At 37.4% G+C, this 9,406-nt stretch overlaps 1 long non-coding RNA gene across 2 annotated transcripts in view; it reads right to left on the reverse strand.

Annotated features, from left to right (window-relative positions):
• LOC128247036 (uncharacterized) overlaps window positions 1-9,406 on the reverse strand; it is an 86,361-nt gene that overhangs the window by 6,923 nt on the left and 70,032 nt on the right. Inside the window, exon 3 of one of the 2 annotated variants that reach the window (XR_008263461.1) lies at window positions 4,203-5,232. The exons of the other annotated variant lie outside the window; for it this stretch is intronic. This is a non-coding gene — a long non-coding RNA (uncharacterized LOC128247036). Of the gene's footprint in view, window positions 1-4,202; window positions 5,233-9,406 lie in introns of those variants that run through there. 2 annotated transcript variants of the gene reach the window in all.

Consider the following 9,406-nt stretch of genomic DNA (forward strand, 5'->3'; position numbering starts at 1 on the left):
ATATGCAAACATATTTAATATAAATGCATATAGATGCATACTGCTTTGCAGTACCGCTAAGTTACAGGGATGTAAACACACCAAAAGCAGTTGTCAAGCAGAGTTTGGGGACAAACGAACACACTCACACACACACAAACATACACAAATATATATATATAATATACAATGAGCTTCTTTCAGTTTCCATCAACCAAATCCACTCACAAGGCTTTGGTCAGCCTATGACTATAGCAGAAAATACGTGCCCAAGATGTGACACACTGGGACTGAACTCAGGACCATGTAATTGGGAAGCAAATTTATTACCACACAGCCACACATGCACCCATGTCATAGATGATTCTTGTTATTGTTGCTTAATCTCTTAACCAGCCCTGATTTTGCAGATGAAAGTGATCAAAGGTGTTCAATCCATGCCTAGGGGAGGAAGAGGGTGAGTGGTCGGGGGGACGAGGGTGTGAGATGGGAGTGTATGGGAGGGAGGAAGGGAAAGGGGAAAGAGGGAAGGTGAGAAGAAGAGGAGAGGAAGATGGGGTGAAGGAGAGGAAAGAGGGGAGAGAGAAAGAAAAAGCAAAAGAAAGAAAGACATTACAATTTATTAATTGTCATAAACACTCTCCCTCTCCCTATACACACAATGAAAAATATACTCACAGATATAAACAGAGAGAGAGAGAGAGGGAGTGAGAGAGAGGGGGAGTGAGAGAGAGAGGGGGAGTGAGAGAGAGAGAGGGAGTGAGAGAGAGAGAGAAGGGGAGAGGGAGGTAGAGAATGAGGGGAAGCATTAAAATGTCTGATGTCAAATAAGTTAATATAGAATCAGTCATGCCAAAATGTTGATGCCAAAACATTTCGTACTCTTTTGGCCTTTCTTTCTTAAGATCAGAAGGTGTATTTTGGGGGAAAGATTTGATTGTTATTTCTAGTAGGTTGAGCAATCATATAGGTGTTGCTAGACGGCATAAACAAATCTCTAGAGGCTCCATGTTTATTTCGGATGGTACAAACCACACCAGTGGTACAGCTACAGAGAGCAATGGCTGTGGTGGTAATGAAGACGATAGTAGTGGTAGTGGTGGTAATGGTGGTGGTGGTGGTGGTGGTGACAGTGGCAGTATGGCGTCAGTGGTGGTGGTGGTGGCAGTGGCAATGATGATAAAGTCATAGTTGATATAATCATAGAGACAATGCCCCAATTACACCACCTTTCTGTAGTAGCCAGACTCATCATCACCTGACGGCAGGTAATGTCACTACCAAACTAATTACTGCATACATCCCAAAATGGTTACTAAATCAGGACCTTATATCATTAGGCTTGCCACTTAACTCTGCTTACACTAAATCAATATGGCTCATTAAGAATTCATTACAATCATAATTATTTAAGTGATAAGTGGAGCAAGTGTCAAGTAATTGAGGGATGAGACTTCTAATTTCCCAAGTCACGATTGTTTTGTGTCTTGTAGTTTTGTTTGCTTCATATGTTTTTGTTTTTTTTTTGTTTTTTTGTTTATTAGTTTGCTCATTTTATTATCTTGCTGCAAGTGCTGTGGACATATTTCTCGAGTAAGCACATAAATATACTTTGCCAAAGGCTTCTTGCCTAATTAAGAAATCATTATTTCTACAAGAGAAATCTAAATGGAAAAATAAAATTTTTTTTTATCTAAACAAAGAACAATTTGTAATTTACAATCTAAAAAAAAAGAAAACAAACGAAAATGTTTATCTTTGTATAATGAAAGAAAAATAAATAAAATATATAGAAATAAAAGTGAATGAAAAATTTTATTAAAAGTGCAACAGGTTAAATCATACATGGTTGCTTTTTGGTTTTGTAGTGGTGGATATATATATTTATTCTATTGCTTCTTTCTTCCTTCCTTTTTCCTTTCTTTTTTTTTTTTCTGAGATGCAGTAATAATCATACCAGATCATGGTGAAAATTTAGGCAGCATTCAATTGTAAAATGGTCATTAATCAAAGAGAAAATTATAGATTTTTTTTTTCATTGTTTCACTAGTAAGACTGATTGATCTTTCAACGTCTGGTTATTTTGTTGTTTCATGTCATCTTGCTGTTTCGTATTATTTTTGTTAATATCACCACTCTGACATACTACATACATCATTATATGTTAATGGATGGTGTAAATGGCAAACTCATATTCATCTCTCACCTTTGTTCACCAGAGAATATCTTTGATATTCTCAGGCAATTTCTCAACTCACTAGCACTCATCCACCGTTTCCTCTGAATTAAAATCACTCATTACACATCTAAAGGATCATAGACATACGTGTGTGTGTGTGTGTGTCTGTATGTGTGTGTGTGTGTGTCTGTATGTGTGTGTGTGTGTGTGTGTGTGTGTGTGTGATTATAAATCAATGAGGTTGCCCCTATGTGGCCACTCAACCTATTAAAAATAACAGCTAAATTTTCTTTATATCACACCCGCCCATCTTAAAGATCATATCTATACATACATATATGTATATATGTACATACATGTGTGTGTGTGTGTGTGTCTATATATATGTATGTATATATGTATGTATGTATGTATGTGTGTGTATGTAGTGGAGGCACATGGCTTTGGGGTTAGGTTGTTGGACACATCAAAGGATTGTGATTTCAATTCCTAGACCACGCAAAGCATTGTGTTCTTGAGCAAAACACTTCATTTCACATTGCTCTAGTTCACTCAGCTGGTCAAAATGAGTAACCCTCTGACAGACCAGTGTCCCACCCAGAGAGGACTATTTATATCGGAGGAACTGGGAAACCAGTGAAATGTTCCTCACAGAGTAATGCAAATTAGCCATATTTATATCGTTTAACGTCCGCTTTCCATGCTAGCATGGGTTGGACAATTTGACTGAGGACTGGCAAGCCAGAAGGCTGCACCAGGCTCCAATCTGATCTGGCAGAGTTTCTACAGCTGGATGCCCTTCCTAACACCAACCACTCCGAGAGTGTAGATATATATGTGTGTGTGTGTGTGTGTGTGTGTGTGTGTGTGTGTGTGTGTGTGTGTGTGTGTGTGTGTGTGTGTGTGTGTGTGTATTAAAATTAATCAAAGAACATATTAAGTATATCTACCTGCTGGAAATAACAGTCAAAACTCTTATTTAAATTGCCAAAATACACTGATAATAACTACAGAAACCAACCTTCCGAAGGCAAACGTGCTAAGACAATTTCTCAGCATACATTTGAGTATATGGTCTCACGTGGACTGGTTTCTGGATGGGCATTATTGCCTCACTTTCCTCAGCACATGTTACCATGATGGAGGACCCCAACCCATCACGTTGAAGTCTGCGCTGCATCTGATTCATTTTGCACTGCACCATCGCAGCCACCAGTGTGAAAATAATTTCAATATGGAGCAAAAGATTCAGGAGAAAATATTTGCAAAGATATCATTGATTTAATTATTACCTAGTGTAACAATGTGGAGGCGCAATGGCCCAGTGGTTAGGGCAGCAGACTCGCGGTCATAGGATCGCGGTTTCGATTCCCAGATCGGGCGTTGTGAGGGTTTATTGAGCAAAAACAACTAAAGCTTCACGAGGCTCCGGCAGGGGATGGTGGTGAAGCCTGCTGTACTCTTTCACCACAACTTTCTCTCACTCTTACTTCCTGTTTCTGTTCTGCCTGTAATTCAAAGGGTCAGCCTTGTCACACTGTGTCACGCTGAATATCTCCGAGAACTACGTTAAGGGTACACGTGTCTGTGGAGTGCTCAGCCACTTGCATGTTAATTTCACGAGCAGGCTGTTCCGTTGATCGGATCAACTGGAACACTCGATGTCGTAAGCAACAGAGTGCCAACACACAGTGTAACAATATAAAAATGATAACAGATTCAATAATGGGCTTGTTATTATCATTTTTAAATTGTTATACTAGAAAATAATAGAGTCAATGATATCTTTGCAAATATATATATAATTAATTATATACATTGTTGTATTTGGGGATGGTCATGATGCCAGTTTAGTCAATAAAAACACATGCACTATATATTTGGTGTTAATTTGCTTTAGCTTTATTTTACATTAATCGTATTTCGGCCAGAGTTCTTTCGTCACACTTCTGTAACCTCATCAGTGGTCCTTTGTTTTCTTCTTTCTTATTTGTGTGTCTTTCCTTACTAACGATCAGCCGATACATACGCGGTCATACACACACACACACACACACACACACACACACACACACACACACACACACACACACACATATATATATATATATATATATATAAATGGGTTTTCTGATAATTTTTCCACTTTAATAATTAGATGTTTCCAAGTTTACAAAAGGTCACTCTAATAGGAGTTTCTCGCTTAAAAGCAGTTTGAAAACTGCTTTTCTTTTAAGCAAAAAACTCCTACCAGAGTCATCTTTTGTGAACTTATAGGCATCTAATTATTAAAGTAGTGGTATGCAAGAGAGACGACTGTGCTAGTATGGTCATGCATTGCATATGGATGAGAACAGCTGTGTGAAGAAGTGTCACACCCTAACAGTGGAGGGAACCACTAGTAGAGGTAGACCCAGGAAGACTGGGATGAGGTGGTGAAGCACAACCTTCAAATGTTAGGCCTCACAGAGGCAATGACAAGTGACCAAGACCTTTGGAGATATGCTGTGATTGAGAAAACCTGGAAAGCCAAATGAGATCATAGCAATGGCCAATGCCAGTGTTGCATAACTGGCCCTTTAAAAGTACCCTTCAATTGTTGAGCAATATACTGTGCTTGAGAAGATCTGCTGAGTCAAGTGAAATCGTTGTTGTGGCTGATGCCAGTGCTGCCTGACTGGCCCCCTTGTCAGTAGCATGTAAAAAGCACCCACTACACTCTCAGAGTGGTTGGCATTAGGAAAGGCATCCAACTGTAGAAGCCTTGCCAGAATAGATTGGAGCCTGGTGCAGCCTCCTGGCTTGCCAGTCCTCAGTCAAACCGTCCAACCCATGCCAGCATGGAAAGTGGACGTTAAATGACAACGATGATGATATTATTGATGATGATGATGTTGATGATGATGATGATGTTGAAAAATTATCAGAAAAGTTATTTCTATTCTTTTTTCTAATGTGTGAGTGCCAGCGTGCATATATGTGTGTCTGTGTGTGTGTGAGGTAGTCTCTATGTAGTTGCTAAGCCTAATAGATATAATAAGCAACCAACTGTCTCTCATATCACCAAGTACAATCTGAAAAAAAGAAGGAAGAACACATTAGAAAATTTAATGCTGGATATATTGAACAAAAAGGACAGAATGTCTTTGATAGTAGGCTTCCTTGGTTGAGACAGAGCTGGGAAGTACAGATGAAACAACAAATACTACAACAGATCATAAAGCAGATCATAAATGCTTGAATTATTCCTCACAAATCCCTGGAAATATTTTATATTTGCTGTTCTTTGATTCCCTGATACACAGATAGCTTCACAATTCTTCATCCGTTTGAAGCCAACCCATTTTTTGATGTAGAACTGACTGCTTTAAAATGTTTGTATCACTCTTGCTTTTTTGTAAAAACCTTTTGTAAATTATGTTCCAATCATCATCTTAATGATGTAAAAGTTTTTATTATTTTACTAAATCCTACAAAACTGTTGATTATTATTGAAACACTTAGACAATGTATTTTATTAGAATTATTGTCATGAAAAGATTAATTATGTCTTTGTAGTTTGTCTTTTGTTGAAGAATAGAAAAACTCTTTGTAAACTTTTTCTACTTGCCAGACTTCTGGACACTGTTCATTGTTCCTACCACTTGCTCCACTCTGAATACCATTAAATATGTTATATAGATATCAGTATAGCTTTTACTTTTTCTTTTAATGGGTTGTTCTGGAGAATGAAGTTATGTCCATGGCCTTCACAGGTCTTTTGGGACTCTGAGATAGACATAGTTGATGTTCCCTTTGAAAATCTGCAGATGATGACTACAGAAAAAGTATGGGCAAAGAGATGATTCCTGAGAGAAGATATTCTGATGTGGAAAGATTGGAGAAAAGTGGTTAGCATGGGAACTAGTGGAGTAGATATTAAATGGGTGGTTCAGTGGAGGTGGTATGAGACCAAACAGATACAGTATGAGAGATAAAATGCAGAGACCTGTAGGTCAAAAGTTAGTGTGTGTCAACTATTATAATTTAATGAAGGAATAAAAGAAAGCAGTTCACAAGTAAAAGAATGAAACACTGATGTTTAACCCTTTAGCATTTAGATTTCTCTGTCAAATGTAATGCTTTTTATTCACCTTGATTTCAGTTAATCCTGTATTATTATTATTATTATTATTATTATTATTATTATTATTATTATTATTATTATTATTATTGTTCAGTAGTTATATTTTTATAACGTGCTTTCACTTCACTACCGAGCGCAGCTCTGTGTGCCTTGGGTATGTGCTGTGGTTTGCTGTGATGCTCTTATGGTTACTGTATTGAAAGTGTTTTGCGTAGGATGTGTGCAGTGCCCAGTAGTGCAATTTTCTGTATGTTATATATATTTGTAAGTCCTGGTATTATTATTATTATCTCATAGATTCAAGATTTCGATAAAGCAATTACTAAATTTTAGAATGACATTGTAAGGTATGTGTGAAAGGCTGGATCTTGTCACTTTGAACATAAAACAGGCAGAATATTTGGACTGGATATGGTTGGTTTGAATGCTAAAGGGTTAAACACTTGTAAAACACCTTATATCCAGAGCCAGATTTATGTATGGGTCAATATGGACCATGGTCCAGGAACCCATAAGTTTGGGAGGTGGGACAAGCATTGGTGGAGGTCCCTTTAACTCAGAGAAGCCAAAACCTTGGAGTTAAAAATAGAAAAATATATTTAAAAAGTACGTTTGAATTGTCAGGCAACACACCGTGCTTGAGGAGACATACTGAGTCAAAATGAAAATCAGAATCAAAACTCAAATCACAATCAAATGGAAATTGTAGTTGCGACCGATGCCTGTGCCACCTGACTGGCACTCGTGTTGGTGGCACGGAATAAGCACCATTCATATGTGGATCATTGCCAGTGCCACCCCGACTGGCTCCCCATGCCAGTGGAACATAAAAAGCACCATCCAAACATGGTCAGTGCCAGCCCCCTCCCCTCCAACCAGCTCCTGTGGTGGTAGCACGTAAAAAGCACCATCCAAACATGGCCAATGTCAGTGCCGCATGACTGGCTCCCATGCAGTGGCACGTAAAAAGCACCCACTACACTCTCGGAGTGGCTGGCATTAGGAAGGGCATCCAGCTGTAGAAACATTGCCAGATCAGATTGGAGCCTGGTGAGGCCGCCTGGCTTGCCAGTTCCCAGTCAAACCATCTAACTCATGCTAGCATGGAAAACAGACGTTAAACGATGATGATGATGATGATGATTTCAAATAAATAATTTCTTTTCACTCATTTAAATTTTTTTTATTCAATAGAATTCTTCTACAATTATTGAATCCTCTTTTGATTTATTGGGGCAATTTAGATTTTAAAAGCCATTAATTTTAATTAAGTCCCTTTGAATCTACCTAGAGCCTTTTAAGTTGTAAAGCTTCTTCAAATCTTTTGGAACTCATAGATTTAATGGGGCCCTCTTTATTGTGTTTTAAATAAACAAAATCATAGGAACCCTCAAAACCAGGGGTCCCAGCAGGTCTAAATCCAGCCTTGCATATATCCTTCAATGATTTCCAGTAAGTTAACTAAACTGTCTACAGTCTCAAATGTCTGTGTGTTTTTTTATGCTAACCTTTAGCATAAGAGGCTGTGTGCATGTGTATGTATTTATGTGTGAGTAAATGTCATTAAGTGAATGTATGCACGTCTACATGGATGGATGTGGTTGTGTGTGTGTGTGTGTGTGATCACATGTGTATCACTATGTGTGCATAATTTTGGTGTAAACTCTCCATATATTTCTAGATAAAAATATGCTGTAGAAGCTATCCATTAGCATCTTCAGCTACTGGAAACATAAGTGCTGCTTTGTATTGCACCTGCACAAAAATATAAAGTTACACACACCTACGCATGTCCACACATAGCTCGTATAACAAAAGCAATTGCATATGAATGGCAGGAAAACAGTACCTGTAGATACCTGCAGTAGAAAAAATTAATAGTGAAGTAGGCACTATCATACTTAATACCAAGAAAATATAAATTAATTGAAACTCCAGCTTTAATGATGAGTAAAATCATTATATTCCTGACAAATTCCAGTTGAAAAAAAAAGGGAAACAACTTTGGATTTTTAATTCATTAGAATTAGATATGAAATGTAGTAAAAGAAAAATCTAGTATTTAACAATAAATCGTGTGTGTGTGTCTGTCTGTCTGTGCGTGCATGCATAATCATATATACATCTATCAAGGTGTAAGTTTTGCTGTGTGTTAAATAAGTTTACTTTGCAATCACACAGTTTCACAGTCAATTCTATTACAAGACATTTTTGGCAAGCATCTTCAACCAGTGCCTTGCGAGTAAATTCCTTGATGGAAATTATAATGAGCCCATCATATGTATATTACATATGTGGGATATTTTGTCTGTGGGTGCGTTTGTGGAGTTGTTAGCTAACTCCACCTACATTGTTTTATAGGTTTTGATGTAACTTGATACATGAGTAGAACTCATGTCTGGAAACCTCATGGCATACTCAGATATTTGAAAAAAAAATCGATAATAGGGCCCCTGGAAGGAATCCTTATATATATCTAATATATTTCATTTTAACAGTCAAGGGAAATAACCCATTCACCCAGATTTTGACAGCCAAGGGAAGTAACCCATTCATTTTCGTAAATCATTCGGTATAAATCAAATTGAGTATGCTTATTTCTTGGTAGTTGAACTGTTGGAGTTATTTTTGCAATTTATCCAATACAGCCATTAAACAGGTAAATAGTATTTTCCTAAACAATAGATCCACTTATTTCGGTTAGGGACTTATTCTCGAATATACCAACACTAGCACCACTGAGGGTAATATTCTCTGGGAATGCACAAAAGCCCTTTTCAAAGTTATTTACTTTGAATTGTTATTATCTCATATCCGATTTGCCTATTATTATGTAACATGCTTCATGATTTTAGTATACATACCTTATTAGTATTTCCTCCTAAGTTCTATATACTCTGGGAATACATTAAAGTCCTTTTCGAGGCTACTTTATTTGAATTTTTACTATCAGGTAATTAATTTCATGTTATTACGTAACTGACTTCACAATTTGGGTATTCATAACTTATTGGGGATTCCTAAAAACAAGATCCTGTGTAAGATAGTTTGGTATTCTCTGTAAATGCACAAAAACTGTTTTCAGGGCTACCGGGAATTACCAGTTGCGTCAGCTAGCATAT

This window comes from Octopus bimaculoides, chromosome 2 (assembly GCF_001194135.2).
Source record: "Octopus bimaculoides isolate UCB-OBI-ISO-001 chromosome 2, ASM119413v2, whole genome shotgun sequence".
NCBI classification, from domain to species: Eukaryota; Metazoa; Mollusca; class Cephalopoda; order Octopoda; family Octopodidae; genus Octopus; species Octopus bimaculoides.